The following is a 15284-nucleotide window of genomic DNA, read 5'->3' on the forward strand; positions in this document are numbered from 1 at the left end:
GATATAAGATTTGTGTCTAGATTATTATTATTTTTTGCATGTGGATGTCCAGTTGCTCCAGCACTATTTCTTGAAAAGACTCTTTGCTCCATTGTATTGCCTTTGTTCCTTTGTCAAAGATCAGCTAACCATGTTTGTGTGGGTCTATATCTAGGCCCTCTATTATGTTCCATTATTCTATTTATCTATTCTTTCATCAATACTACACTGGCTTGATTACTGTAGTGATATAGTAAGTCTTGAAGTCAGGTTGTGTCAGTTCTCCAATTTTATTCATTTGAATAATGAGTTGGTATTCTGGATCTTTTGCCTCTGCACATTAGCATTAGAATTGGTTTGTCAATATACACAAAATCATTTTCTGGGATTTTGATTGGGACTTCTTTGAATCTATAGTTCAAGTTGAGAAGAACTGCTTGACAAAATAGTTTTCTTACCCAGGAACATGGACTACTATCTCTCTATTTATTTAGTTCTTCCTTGATACCTTTCATCAGAGTTTTGCAGTTTTTCATATAGATCTTGTACATCTTTCGTTAGATTTATAGTTGAGTATTTCATTTTTGGGGTGTTAATATAAATGGCAATGTGTTGTTAATTTCAAATTTCATTGTTCATTGCTGGTATAGAGGTAAGTGATTGACTTTTGTATATTAACCTTATATCTTGCAACTTGTGCTATAATTGCTTATTTCCAGGAGTTTTTTTGTTGATTATTTTGGCCTTTCTATATATATGATCATGTCATTTGTAAACAAAGACAGTTTTATTTCTTCTTTCCAAATCTGTATATTTTCTATTTTCTTTTCTTGTTTTATTGCATTAGCTGTAACCGCCAGTATGGTATTAAAAATCAGTGGCGAAAATAGACATTCTTGTCTTATACTTGATCTTAGTGGAAAGCTTTAAGGAGTTTCTCACCATTAAGTATGATGTTTGCTGTAGTATTTTTGGTAGATATTCTTTGTAGGTTGAGGAAGTTCCTTTCTATTCCTAGTTTGCTGAGTTTTTTTTTTTTTTTTTTTACCATAAATAGGCGTTGCATTTGTTAAATACTTTTTCTGCATCCATTGATATGATAATGTGATTTTTCTTCTTTAGTTTTTTGATACACTAGATTACATTAATTTTCAAATGTTGAACCATCCTCGCATACCTGGGATAAATCACATTTAGTCATGGTGTATAATTGTTTTTATACATTGTTGAATTTGACCTGCTAATATTTTGTAGAGGATTTCTGCATCTCTGTTCATGAGAGGCATTGGTCTGAAGTCTTTTTTGTAAAGCCTTTGTCTGATTTTGGTATTAGGATAATGCTGGCCTCATGGAATGAGTTAGGAAGTATTCCCTCTGTTTTTATTTTCTAAAAGAGATTGTAGAAAACTAATATGATTTCTTCTTTAAATGTTTGGTAGAATTCATGGGCAAGCTTCTCTGGGGCTTGTGCTTTCTGTGTTGGAAGGCTATTAATTATTGATCTAATTTAACTAATAGATATAGGCCATTCACATTGTCCATTTCTGTTTGTGTGACTTTTGGCAAGTTGTGTCTAGGAATTGGTCCGTTTAATCCAGATTATCAAATCTGTGGTCATAGAGTTGTTCATAATATTCCTTTATTATCCTTTTAATGCCCATGGTATCTGTATGATGTCCTCTACTTCATTTCTGATATTAGTATTTATCATTAAGATACTAGTCTTATCTTTTTTTTTCTTTTTTAGCCTGGCTAGAGATTTATTGCTCTTACTATCTTTTCAGAGAACCAGCATTTGGTTTTGTTGAATGTTTCTATTGATTTCCTGTTTTCAATTTCACTGGTTTCTGCTTTAATTTTTATTTTTTTCTGCTTTCCTTGGATTTAATTTGTTTTTTTTTCCTAGTTCCCTACAGTAGAAGCTTAGATTATTTATTTCAGATCTTTCTTCTTTCATAATATATGCATTCAATGCTGTAAGCTTCCCTCTAAATGGTGCTTTCACTGCATTCCACAAATTTTGATAAACTGTATATTTTAAATTTCTCTTGAGATTTATTTTTTGACTCATATGTTATCTAAAAGTTGGTTAGTCTCTAAGTTTTTTGAGCTTTTCCAATTATCATTCTGTTATTGATATTTAGTTTAATTCCATTATGTTCTAACAGCATACCTTGTATGATTTCTATCCTTTTACATATTTTAAGATTCTATCCTTTTACATATTTTAAGATTTTATGGCCCAGAGAGTATTCTATCCTGGCAATTATTCCATGTGAGCTTGAGATGGATGTGTAATATGTTGTTGGATGAAATAATCTATGGATGTCAATTATATCCTATTGATAGATGGTGTTGTTGAGTTCAACTATGTCTTTACTGATTTTCTGCCTATTGGATCTGTCCATTTCTGACAGTGGTAAAGTCTCCAATTATAATAGTGGATATATCTGTTTCTCCTTGCATTTCTATCAGTTTTTGCTTCACATACTTTGGTGCTCTGTTGGGTGCATACATGTTAATAATTGTTATGTTGTTTTAGAGGATTGACCCCTCCATCATTATAGAATAGCTCTCTTTATCCCTCCTAACTTTCCTTGTTCTGAAGTTGGCTCTCTCTGAAATTAATATAGCTACTCTTCCTTTTTTAAAAGCAGATTTTCTGCTTTCTTTTGATGAATACTACATGGTATTTTTTTCTTCATACCCTTACTTCTAAACTTTTTTTTTTTTTGAGGCAGAGTTTTGCTCTTGTTGCTCAGGCTGGAGTGCAGTGGTACGATCTCAGCTCACTGCAAGCTCCGCCTCCCGCATTCAAGCGATTCTCCTGCCTCAGCCTCCTGAGTAGCTGGGATTACAGGTGCCCGCCACCACGCCCAGCTAATTTTTTGTATTTTTAGTAGAGATGGGGTTTCACTTCGTTGGCCAGGCTGGTCTCAAACTCCTGACCTCAGGCTATCCACCCACCTCAGCCTCCCAAAGTGCTGGGATTACAGGTGTGAGCCACCGCGCCTGGCTTACTTTTAATCTTTATGTGTCTTTATATTTAAAGTGGGCTTCTTGTATACAACATGTAGTTGGGTCTTGTTTTTTAATTCACTCTGACAATCTCTGTCAGTTAATAGGCATATATAGACCATTGAAGGTTAAAGTGATTATTATTATAGTTGGATTATTATGTAATATATTTTTTATTGTATTCTATTTGTTCTTCTTGCTCTTCATTCCTATTTTGTCTTCTACACTTGTTGTGCTTTTGTAGTTTTAATTGAGCATTTTATATGATTTCATTTTCTCTTCTTTCTGAGGACATGTCACATTAAAAAAAAACATTTAGTAGTTTTTCCCCAATGTTTGCAATAGACATTTATAATGAATTCAAGTCCAATTAACAGTGTACTGCTTTATGAGCAGTGCAGGTACATTATAATAACAAAATATTCCTAACTCTTCTGTTCTGTCTTTTGTATCATTGCCATCATTCATTCACTTACATATAAGCATACATTAGCATATATATGTTTATGTGTGTGCACATATATATAAAACATATAGGTGTACATAATTGAATATATCATTGCTATTATTTTGAACAGTTTTGTGTTAAATCAATTAAGAATAAGAAAAATAAAACTGTTATTTTATTTTCACTGATTCATTCTCCATTGCTCCTTTCTTTATGTAGATCTGAGTTTCTAACCTATATAATTTTCTTTTGTTCTGAAGAACTTCTCTGAAGAATTTCTTGCAAGGCAGGACTACTTGCCAACAAATACTCTCAATTTTTGCCTGAGAAAGTCTTTATTTCTTCTTTACTTTTGAAGGATAATTTCACAGTGTAAAGAGTTCTAGGCTGGTAGTTTTTATCTCCATAGTTTAAATATTTTACACCACTCTCTTCTTGCTTGCATGTTCTGAGGAACAGTCGGGTGTAATTCTTATTTTTGCTTCTCTATAGGTAACGTGTGATGGACCCACTATGTCTGGGTCCTCCTAAGTTTTTAATTCTCAAACTTGTCCACACTGATCTTCTAGCAATTGCAGTTCTGGTTTTCTAACTCTGGCATTGGCTCCTGAGAAAGAGACTGCTCATAGACTTCTGCTCCAGTAAGTTGTAATTCTATTTGTCTGTCTCTCCAATTTGGGGGACAGTGATTTGTCCTGTGACCTCACTTCTCTGACAGATCTAAGAAGAGTTGTTGATTTTGCAGTTTGTTTGGCTTTTTACTTGTTGTTAGAGTGTTGACTTAAGAGCCTAACATGCTGGACCTGAAACTAAAACTCTTGACGACTTTACTTTTTAAGATGAGTCTAATGATTGGATAGGTTGAGAGTTGGTTTTTAAACTTTAAAAAGTAATGCCATCTTATCTAAAAAAAACTATGAATTTATAAATTTATAAAAGTAATAAAATTGATAAAGGGGGGCTGTTCTGGTTGAATTGTGTGTGTTAGTGAGGGAGGGAACCAGGGTTTGTCCTCTCAGCCCCTTTCCTTATGACAACCCAAACAGCCTCTTCAGAGCTCCCCGTTTGCAAATCACACTGGTCTTTCCAGCATGAGAACTACCAAATGATCTCTGACAGGTTTTGGAGGGTATAGTGTGAAATCTCTTGGTGCCTGGAGTGCCAGTCAAGTGAAGGAGGAACAGCACTCAAAGGAGCACAGACTTTAGATATCAGTCTTAAAATTGCCACTGGAAAGTGAAGGGGGCAGAGGGGTGATGCAGTTGGAATCAAAGTTAGAAATCTGTTTGCTGGCAAAAAGACCATTTTGCAATTTGCCTTTTTAAAATGACCTTACCCGTGTAGGGTGTTATTTAGTTAACCCAGCCTAAGGGGATGTTTTAAAGATGGAGAATTGCCCTGGTGATGAACAAATATGAGAAATAAACTTCCAGTGGGGCTGGGTTGCCTGCTGACTGTGATTTCCTGATGATCTATAACAATGGTTATTCACTAACAGCTGGCGCATGTCTCCCTCGGACAAAGCCACTGGGAAGCACAGGCGCTCTGATTGGTGAACCAGAACCGTTTCCCTGGTAACAGTTAACTAGCACGTGTTTTATTGTTTCCAACTGCTTTTCCTGGGGTATTTGCAGGTGGTGGGAGATGCTTTCTTAAAGAGGGGTCATAACCTCATGAACTTTCAGATGTTGCAACAAATTGGGGAACAAAACATTTTTCCTTTTTCAAATATATTAAGTAAATCTTATTACATAGCATTTTCAAGACAGATGCAGCCCAACAGTTTTTCCTTTTTGCCATTATTTCCAGATGTTATCAATTTTAAAGTCAGCGTTCCATTTTAAGAACAGGATCTATAGGAAGGTGATATGTAATCAGTAGAGTATTATTTTGCCCTTTTTGGAGGTGTGTTCTGGTTCTACATTTTGCCATAAAATGTGAGATCAAACCATAAAATGTGAGTGTATTTTTAATTGGCCTTTTAATCATTTGTATATTTTGCCTCTTCATTAGTTAATTAATGTTTTGCCTTTACCAGTCATTTTCTCTGTCATTTTAATGCACCAGAAAATTGTAGTGTTTTATAAAATACAAGACTAAATAAGACTTGATTATATTAGAATTTTCTTCTATATTTATTTGACGTTTTTGAAAGGCTTGGTTAATTTCCAGATGGATAGCTCCCTCTTCTGTCTGGTTTGCAGAATTCACATCTTTTGAAAGCAGAGATGGAAGATGAAGTGTGTATCACAAAATTCTTTATCTTGGCTGCAGGCTGAATGTAGTTACTATATGAAGAATAACAAATTCATGTATTGGAATATGGAAAGTGCTTCTTTTGTAATAATTTGGTTTAAAATAAAATTGTCTATCTTGCCGTAAATGCTGGCTAAAAGAAAATGAAAACATTTCCTTAAGTTAATATTGAACTTTATCTGCAGACATCCCTGAAAAAATGCAGACCTGATCAATCACTTGACTGAACTCTACTTGAAACACTTGGACTTTGGTCAAATAAGCATTTGCCACTTGATTTGTACAGCATTCCAACAAAAGTGCAACTCAAGTCTTCTCTTGAGCCTGATCTGCAAGGTTGTTTCTGGTAAGTGTTCTTCATGGGATTGCAAACGTGCACCTACTTATAAATTAGATCAGTGGCATTCAAATACTCTTCTCCAGGAACTCAGAATTAAAAAAAAATTTAAAACATTTCTTTAAAAAATATTTTTCCTTTGTTTCCTTGGATCCAATTCAATCACTACACCCAGAATTAGGGTTATGCTCTGAAAGTGAACACAATAAAATCATAACCTAAGCTCATAACCATAGAACCAAAAGAGCTAGTAAAATTATTTATGATAATAAGGATACTTATGTACAGTCCGTGTTTCTAGAGATACAATGACATGATGCATTTTTACTGTGAAGAGGAAAACATTAATTCAGACTCACCCTTCTTGTTTCTCTCAGTGGCAGGGTGAAAGGGGGTGGTGTCACATAACCCTAATTATTTGAATATATATTAAATTAGCACAGTTTGCAACTCTCTGCTTTTGTTGAGGTAGGCATAACTCGGGGCCTTCTGAAAGAGAAACATTTTACCTCACACACTCCTGTTGGTACCATGTCATTGTATTCATTCTTTTTAGATTCATTAGAGGAGTACAAATGATATTTTTTATATCAAGGAATAATTTGAATATAGTGAAATGAGAATCAGAAAATTAGTCATTATCAAAATTTGTAGACTTAAGCATATATTTGAAAATTTTAAATTACTTTCTTATCTTCAAGTAGGTAAAATAACCAAGTCATAAAGTATTAGATAACAATTCACGTGGAATGAGGGATGCTGGACATCACAGGCTGTGGAATACTCAGTTCAGTCTCTCCTTTCACAGATGAAAAATTAAGCCCAGAAGGGCAGTTGTCTTGTTCAGGGTCCTGCAGCTAGCAGGTGGCAGAGCTGTTTTCTCTGGCTCTTATTCAAAAGTGCCGTTTTGCTCAGGCCATGCTCTGTGCAGTGGTCAAGGAGTTCTTCCCTAAGGGTACTTGGCTGTGGCTCCATGAATACGGATTCTGTACTTTCTTCCCTCCTCCAAATGAATAAACTCTGGCCCCATTTCCCAGATTTGCATTCCAGTGACTTACTTCGTGAGTGACTTTGGACTAGTTAACCAACCTCTCTGTGCTTGTTTTCGCTTCTACAAAATGAGGGTAATAATAGTGCATCTGTCAGAAAGTTAAGATCAGTGTTGTGTGTGGCACAGTGCCTGGTACATAGAAAGCTCTCAATAAGTGTTACCTATTATTTTTATTATTGTAATTTTCTGCCTATTTTTCTCAAGTATTTTGTCCAGTGTGTCTTAATTTATTCTGCAGCATGTAGTAATCACATTCTGAAACGACTGAAGGTTGTACACCCATGTGCATAGCAGCCTTATTGACAGTAGCCAAAAGGTAGAAGCAAGCCAAGTGTCAAACGGCAGATGAATGGATAAGCAGAATGTGGTGCATATACATAAAATGGAATATTACTCAGCCTCAGAAAGGAAGGAAATTCTGACACATGCTACAACATTGATGAACTTTGAAAACATTATGCTAAATGAAATAAGTCGCACAAAAAGACAGATACTATAATGATTCCATTTATATGTAAGGTACCTAGACTACTCAAATTCATAAAGACAGAAAGTAGAATGGTGTTTGCCATGGGCCTGGAAGAGACGGGAATGGGGGAGGTGTTGTTTATCAGTATAGAGTTTTTGTTTTGTAAGATCAAAACAGTTCTGGAGATTAGCTGCACAATAATGTGAATGTACTTAACACTACTGAACTGTACTTTTAAAAATTATTAAGATGATAAATTTTATGTTATGTGTATTTTACTACAGTTAAAAACAACAACAACAAAATGACTGAAAGGTTTAGTGCACTTAGACCATACTAGTTACATTAGTTAGCCCTGGATATTTTGACTTCTTGGTCCCAGAGCTCTGGGCCAGTGCTGTGGGTTAGAACCAGAAAGGATTTGGTTGGAGACTAAGTATGGTATGTGGTCATAGTACTCAAACATTGTATCTGTTTTAGTTCTGTTTCCTTCCTCTAAGATTGCTGATTTCCTGCCAGAGATGGACTTAATTTCCAAAGCCTTATAGTTTATGAACTTGGATGAAAATACAGAAGCACACTTTCCCCATAGACACATGAAGAAACCCCTCAGAGACTCTTCAAAAAATGCAAACACATAAAAAGCAAATTTGATTCAGCAAGTTTGCCATTAACAAAACCTCCTTTGGGGGCAGGGGTGGTGTAGTGATAGTATAGGCTGTTAGAAAGAAGCTTAGAAACTGCCCTGTTGAGCAAAGCAAGCTAAAGGCAGACAGAGAAAACAAGAGAAGAAAACTGCATTTTAGTTTAGAATATTTTTTGAAATTTCTGTTTAATTATCATTATTATCTACAGAGATGATCAAAAGCATCAAACATTTCCAGGATAAAACCCAAGCACAAATGGAAAGAGATTTATGCTAAATTGGCATTTGATAATTTCTTACAATAATCTGATGTAAGAGGTGTCTTCCTTTTATTTCAACTCAAGAATTCCTTTCATCTTTTACTGAATAGTCAATATCCTTTTTATTGCAATTCAATAACATTTACTGAATATCTAATATGTAATACAGGCCCTGTGTCTCAGAGAAAAACACTAGGGTAGGGTTTTAAAATAAGTTTTAAAAGAAGGTAAATATTTTAAAGCTTAATTTTTTTTTAAGTTCAATGTTCAAAATACTAAACTATACTGAAAATCATAATAAATGGTCATTCTTCCAAATAAATCATTCTTCCCTTTATGATTATGGGATTTCTATAAACTAAATATTTGCAGAAGAAATTTCTTCAACTATATTGTAGGTAGAATGTCATCTTTTCAGATATGCTGGTTGGGAATAATCACTACACTAGTGGAAATGTTTGCTCAAGCCAGCATCGAAAAGAGACAAGAGAACAAGAGATTTCGCCGTTTATCGCGTTCTCAAAATGATAACAAAATTCTAGTATGTCGGACAGGACACAAGTCTAAGTTCTGTCATTTTTTTTAAAATGGCCACATTTTGAAATAACAGGTGTATCACTTTAAGTGTATAAATTTAAGTATATTAAATATTTAATATCTACATATTGAAATGATATTATTAGTTTATTCAGAAGCAAACCCCAATCACTAATTTTCGTACATCTTAATAGTAAGCCTGTTTTATGAACCACAGGCTTTTGATTAAAATCTCCAAGAGGTCAATTAACAATCTTGTAATCACAAAATAGTGCATAAAGAGAACATCAGACCTTACCAAGAAATATACTGTAAACAGTGCAATGACGAAAAGGCAACATTTTGAGACAAGATTCAATTCCTGTTTTCAGAGCCTGCAGGTACTTTATGCTGACGCATCTGAAGCCTTTAGAAATAGGTGAAAAAAAGGAGTAGTTTTAATATTAATAGCTGGAAGGGTGAAAAACCAGGCCCTGACAAACACATCTATAACAGATCGCATGTATTTCATAATAGAACAGTTCTCTTTCCATTCTCATATTTCTAGTTAGACATAATTATCGCACTACGCCCAAGGCATTCCTTATAAAAAACATTTTACCTTTTTGAGAGGAAGGCAGCAATGAGTATTTTGAAAGATTCACCAATTAGCTGTTCAGCCAAAAGTGAACCCCTTTGGTGTCTTTTGAATCCTTTTTAGTCTGAAACCTAGAGAGACAAACCAGAGAAAGAGATCTAGCACTCCGGCGGCCTAGCTCTTTCAGTCCCTTGAAATTCCCTTTCCAAGTAGTTTCTTAAATTAGTAGGCTGCATCAAGAATCCCCCAAGTTCTTCTCCTTAGAAGATTAGTTAACATCAGCAGAAAGACCTGCAATAAGGCATGAAATCTAAGTTTTGTATAGGAAACCAAGCAGGCAGTCTAACACTTTGTTATCACTTGAAGACACGAGCCATTTTGACAGGCTCTAACCTGGAAACCACAGGTCTGGCTAGCTCAGCAGGCGTTCAATACGCTGATAGCGCATCTGTCAAAGCTTTATTTTCCCCCTCGCTCATCCACGCCTTTACTATAAGCATGCTAACAAGAGCCCTGAATGAAAGGTAGCTAACTACAGTTAAACTTGTGTGCATTGTAACGCTAATTGTGGGGTAGAGATAACTCACTCCCCGAACTACCAGAATTGAAGTGAAGGGGCAGAATTGAGTATTCTAAATACCTTTTCTTTAATGGTTATCACCTGTTGGAAAAGTGTTTGGGTTGAGAAACTCCCATATACCACACTCCAAACAACTAATGCTCCAAAATAAGGAAATTGCACATCATCTTGTTATGTTTGTGCCAATTCGTCGTAGCTAAAATCATGTTTGGAAAAGTTACTCATCTAAGGCCTTTTTTTTTTTTTTTCTTAATAGTTAATTAAACCATGTGCCAACGAAACAAAATTAATTTCTTTCCTAAAAAATGAGATTTTGATGCGTTGAGCTGTTTTTTATAAAAATAAATCTCATTCCAACAAACAACTCCACCGTCTCCTCTGGCATAACAATTCTAAACATTACAGGCCTAAAGTAATAAATCACCAATGAACATCAAGTGTGTAATAGTTCATGCTTCATCTGTTAGAGATCATGGATCAATGGAAACATAAAGGACCAGCATCCTTTCCACGAAGTACTACCAATAAGGACATCAATTTTTAAGTACAAATTTTATTTGCTGCATTTAAAATTTTATAGACATATTTATCAGAAAAAAATTTAGATATCAATTTAAAATCCTAATTGAATAACCATTTTTAGCACCACCAGTTCCTAAAAAAATGTAGAGAACATTTCCCATAAATGCAAATTTAAAAAAAGGAGCTTAGAATTAAAACACTGAACAAAGCTGAGATCTTTTAGCAGAATTATTCCTAATTTTAATTTTAGTTATTCTACTTGAAATAGTCATGTTTCGTTTTTTTCTTATCTTTTCCCAATTCTCCCAAATGCTGAAAATAGTTATAAAATATTCCTTCATGAGAATAATACTATATATATGTACTAGATATACTATACTATAGCAAGTAATTATTTATTGTTTAGTAGTTAATAACATTGTCAAGAAGATACTGTGAAGAAGTATTATTAATCAATTATTGTATTCATACAAGTGTGTACTTTTTTTTTACATTTTACTGAATGTTCCACATGTGCAGATTTTGTAGGGATTTGAGAGACCTAGTGTATAAACACCTGAAATGCTTTATGTGAAATAGTTTTTATAAATCGCATATCCAGAAGGTGATTTTGCTTTTTAAAATGACCAGGTGGTGATTTATTTGCAATGTGAAAACTAGCTAACTCATAAGTAATAGTCACAAGGTTGAATTTTGTCCATCAGTTTTGCAAGACAACTTCAGTGATATATATGCATGAATGCATCTGAAAGAAGTCTCAATAGGTACTATTTGAGGCTTTGCCCCTTCTCCTAGTTTTCCTCATCTGCCCTTCAGCCCAGGAGCGGCTGAGAAAGGAGGCTGCCTTTGCTGGCAGACAGGGTCCCTGATTGGTAAACACTTCTTCCACCACTGTGCTTATGCCTGAAATCCTTTCTTAAGGGGGCAGGACACAACTTTCACTGCATTGAGAGAAGATTCAAAGGCAAATGCCCCAGGGAGAGGGAACACGTGGATCTAAATTAATCTTGCTGACAGTTATTCTGAAAGCAAAGAGAAGCAAAGGAGAGCAGGAGGGGAGGCACCTCCAGATGGAGAAGGGGCAAAGACGGGGAGGCAAACTTGGTCTTCCTTAAGGTTTTACCTAAGAAGGGCTGCTTGGAGTGTCCATGTGTAGCTTTGCTTTGCATAATGCCTGTTAGACTTTCTTGATTGTCATTGTCGTGCTTTTGATTTTCAGAATCTCAGAATCTCAGAGTTGGGGGAATGTTAAGGGTCAGTTAGTTCAACCCCTCTTTACAGAGATGAAGAAACAGACCTAGATAAGGCTACTCCATGGTTTATCCAAACCCTGATTTTTTTTTAAGCCCCGTCTTTTTGTCTGCAAAATAGGGGTGATCATATTACAGACATCAGAGGATTTAATGAGCAATGTTGAAGCCTTTAGTACAAGTCCTGAGCCCAGAGCAAGTGCTCAATAATTGTTCATTTTTGTTATCATCCATGGAGTTCAGAGCCAGATTTAGTGACAGTTTATAGTAAGTGTATTAGGTCTCATGGTTAAAAATAATTTGTTTTCATTTCCTATTCAAAAATTTTTTCTTGTAGGGAGCTAATAGAAACAATTAGCAACTACTGAAAATTTATAAAACAATTACCTATATTCTACTTATCTTGATAAAATATGATGCATTTTGCAAATATTTTTCTTTTTTTCTAGCTATGTACATTTGTTTACATAGCTGGAATCATAATGTACTACAATTTTATATCCTGCTTTTCCTGTTGACATCATACCAGAATTTTTCATGTGGCTACCAATTCTTGGTGAATATCATTTTAAATGAGTAAATGTCCCATAATTTAATTAGCCATATCTTGATGACAGAGTTTGTTGGTTGCTTTCAGTTTTTCTGTTATAAATAATATTCTGGTGACCATTTTAGTACATATAACATTTTCTTCTTTGGATGTGTTTTTTAGGTTACATTTTCAGAAATTAGATTACAAATTAGATTAGAACTTGTATATTTTTGTAGTATTTGCTACTTACTGCTAAATCATGGCCCCACTTTTCTATTTTTGTTTTATTAACCTTATTTTATAAATGTCCTTTTAAAAATTATTATTTTGTAGTTACAGGATCTGGCTATATAGACCAGACTGGTCTCAAACTCTTGGCCTCAGGCAATTCTCCCACTTCAGCCTCCCAAAGTGTTGGGATTATAGGTGTGAGTTACAGTGTCTGGCCTAATGTCTTTGGGCTTCTAATCTGTTTTTTAAAAGATGTAATTGTTTTCAAAGTCATAGGGATGAGTAATGGCAGAACCAAGACTTGAAGCCCTCTTTTTACTACACCATAATAATAATGCGAACGGGAAAAACTTCCCAGCGTTAAGATGTGGAGGAATCATCCATTCCTTAGGTACTAGCTGAGGTAGCAGAAAGTGCAGAAGTCTAGGAGTTGGGAATTCTGAGTTCGAGTCCTACTACCACTAATAATGAATTGTAACATAGATTCACTGATTCTTGACCATATTTCCTAGAGAGTCTGAGATTTAGAGAATACACTGGAGTGCTCTTGGAGCTGTGTAAATCTCTGCATTGGAGAAAGGCAGTGTCTCACACTCTGAATCCTGAGCACTGAGTTGCTCTAAGAAGCTGTAGCATAGAGCTTCTTAGACATGATCTTGTTACATTCTGGATCTCATTAAATTCTGTTTCAATAGGTTTGCGGTGGGCCTGAAATTTTGCATTATGAAAAAGCTCCCAAGTAATCCTGATGATGATGCTGGTCCAGGGACCACACTTTTAGAAGTAGCCACCCTGAATGGTTGTTGAGTTTCATGGATGACTGTCCCCATGGTACAGAGCACCCTTAATCACAGAGCAATTTTAATCACTGGATAAAGGATGGGGATTGACAGTAGTCAGCCAGATGCTCCCGAAGTGGTGTCTAATATGCAGGAGTATGTGAATATTGTGACCTGTATGTGGAGGAAGTATTATGTGATCTGTTTCCTCTTTGATGCTAGAGATCCTCAGAACCTAGGAATGTCCCTTTTCCTGAGATGTGGGAGGAAGTGGAAAGCAGCCACCTGGAATAATAGAGTAATATGGAAAAGCCCTGGCCTTTTATTATCATTTCCCTTAACTGAACACAAACTCATTCTTATTTTATATTATCAGAGATTCCAACCAAGGTCCCTTAAAAGCTGACCAAGAAAATTTGCCAGAAGCACTTTAGAAGCCATAATGCTTTGTGGCAAATCTTTCCAAACATCTGCTGCGTGAAAAGGAGCAAAAATCCTGCAATGACTAAGGGCAAGAGGGCAACTTGGAAGTGGAATGAATGTCTTGGCACAGCTCTGTGGAGGCCCTTTCTCTGAGCACAGGCGTCCCCAGGAGGCCCCAGCACCTGTTCTTACATATTCCTGCTGGCTTCTGTTGTCTGCAATTGCTGTCAAAAGCGTCCCAGGAGAGGGTCGGGACAAGTCTTGTCAGGGAACAAGAAAAGCTGGGAGTGTGGCGGTTGGTCTCACAAATGTGAGGATGTACACCATCCCAGTAGGGACTCTCATTTCCCGTTTCACATCACCATGTACCTGATGTCAAAAGTAAATCTTTTGAGTTTAGGAACTGTGGTAGAGAACAGTCTTTTGAAACTCAGGTGATATCGATAGCCTAGTTTCATTATTCTAAAACTGAAATGCCACGAGTGGGATTTGGAACACAATCATTAGGTCTTCTGGAGTTATTGTCTAGAGAGGTGGATGGTGCATTTTAAGAAAGAATCCTAGGTTAGGAGTAGAAGAAAAGTAGTTTGTGTGTTAGGCCTCAGCTTTGAAAGCCTAGCTTTCAAGGAAATAGTCAAAGGGAGAATATGATAAATGTCCTTTTATTTTTGCTCTGAAGATATCCTTGATAGAATTGCTGCATACAGTTACTTCAGCTTGATAGGACAAGTGATTCTGCCCTTAACTGTCACCATAAGCTTGCATTTTAGGATGCTTGAACAGTTTTTAATATAACAAAGACATGGTTTTTAACATTTTTTTTTGTATTGTCTTATTATAAGCAGAAGAGAAGAGAATTCTTTTGTCTCTTGTTGATTGGTCATCAAAGTCTCAGTTTAAAATTTAAAAGTCTGAAAATAGCTTCTGAAATACAGAGAACTACTTTTCAGGGAATGTTTAGCCTGCAGATCTTATGTGACTAAAACTTAATGCAATAAAGTTAATAAAACTTAATGCAATATAAGGTGCGTTATTAATATGCCAGAAAGATAGTGTTTACAATTAAAAATCTCTGTCTTTCTTTAGCATGAACATTCCTTCTTCCTAGTAGCTTTAGCACAAAATGAAATTACAGTCTGGGTTTTGGAATAAACTTGTTTCTCAAAGACATAATCACTATTCTGGTCCTGAGTTTTCTTCACTCAAAATATTAATATTATTGACCAAATTGAGTTTTGATTGTGATAAAAAATGTCTGAGCCACTTTTGAAGCTCTTAAAATTTAAATTGCAGGCCGGGCGTGGTGGCTCAAGCCTGTAATCCCAGCACTTTGGGAGGCCGAGACCATCCTGGCTAACCCGGTGAAACCCTGTCTCAACTAAAAACTAC

At 35.5% G+C, this 15284-nt stretch overlaps 1 long non-coding RNA gene across 1 annotated transcript in view; it reads right to left on the reverse strand.

The window, feature by feature from the left end:
* Positions 1 to 15284, reverse strand: part of LOC108531302 (uncharacterized) — a 93574-nt gene that overhangs the window by 46090 nt on the left and 32200 nt on the right. The window contains exon 2 of the long non-coding RNA XR_001886128.1: positions 9300 to 9407. This is a non-coding gene — a long non-coding RNA (uncharacterized LOC108531302). The remainder of the gene's footprint in view (positions 1 to 9299; positions 9408 to 15284) is intronic.

Source organism: Rhinopithecus bieti, unplaced genomic scaffold (genome assembly GCF_001698545.2).
Source record: "Rhinopithecus bieti isolate Rb0 unplaced genomic scaffold, ASM169854v2 scaffold_7414, whole genome shotgun sequence".
Lineage (NCBI taxonomy): Eukaryota > Metazoa > Chordata > Mammalia > Primates > Cercopithecidae > Rhinopithecus > Rhinopithecus bieti.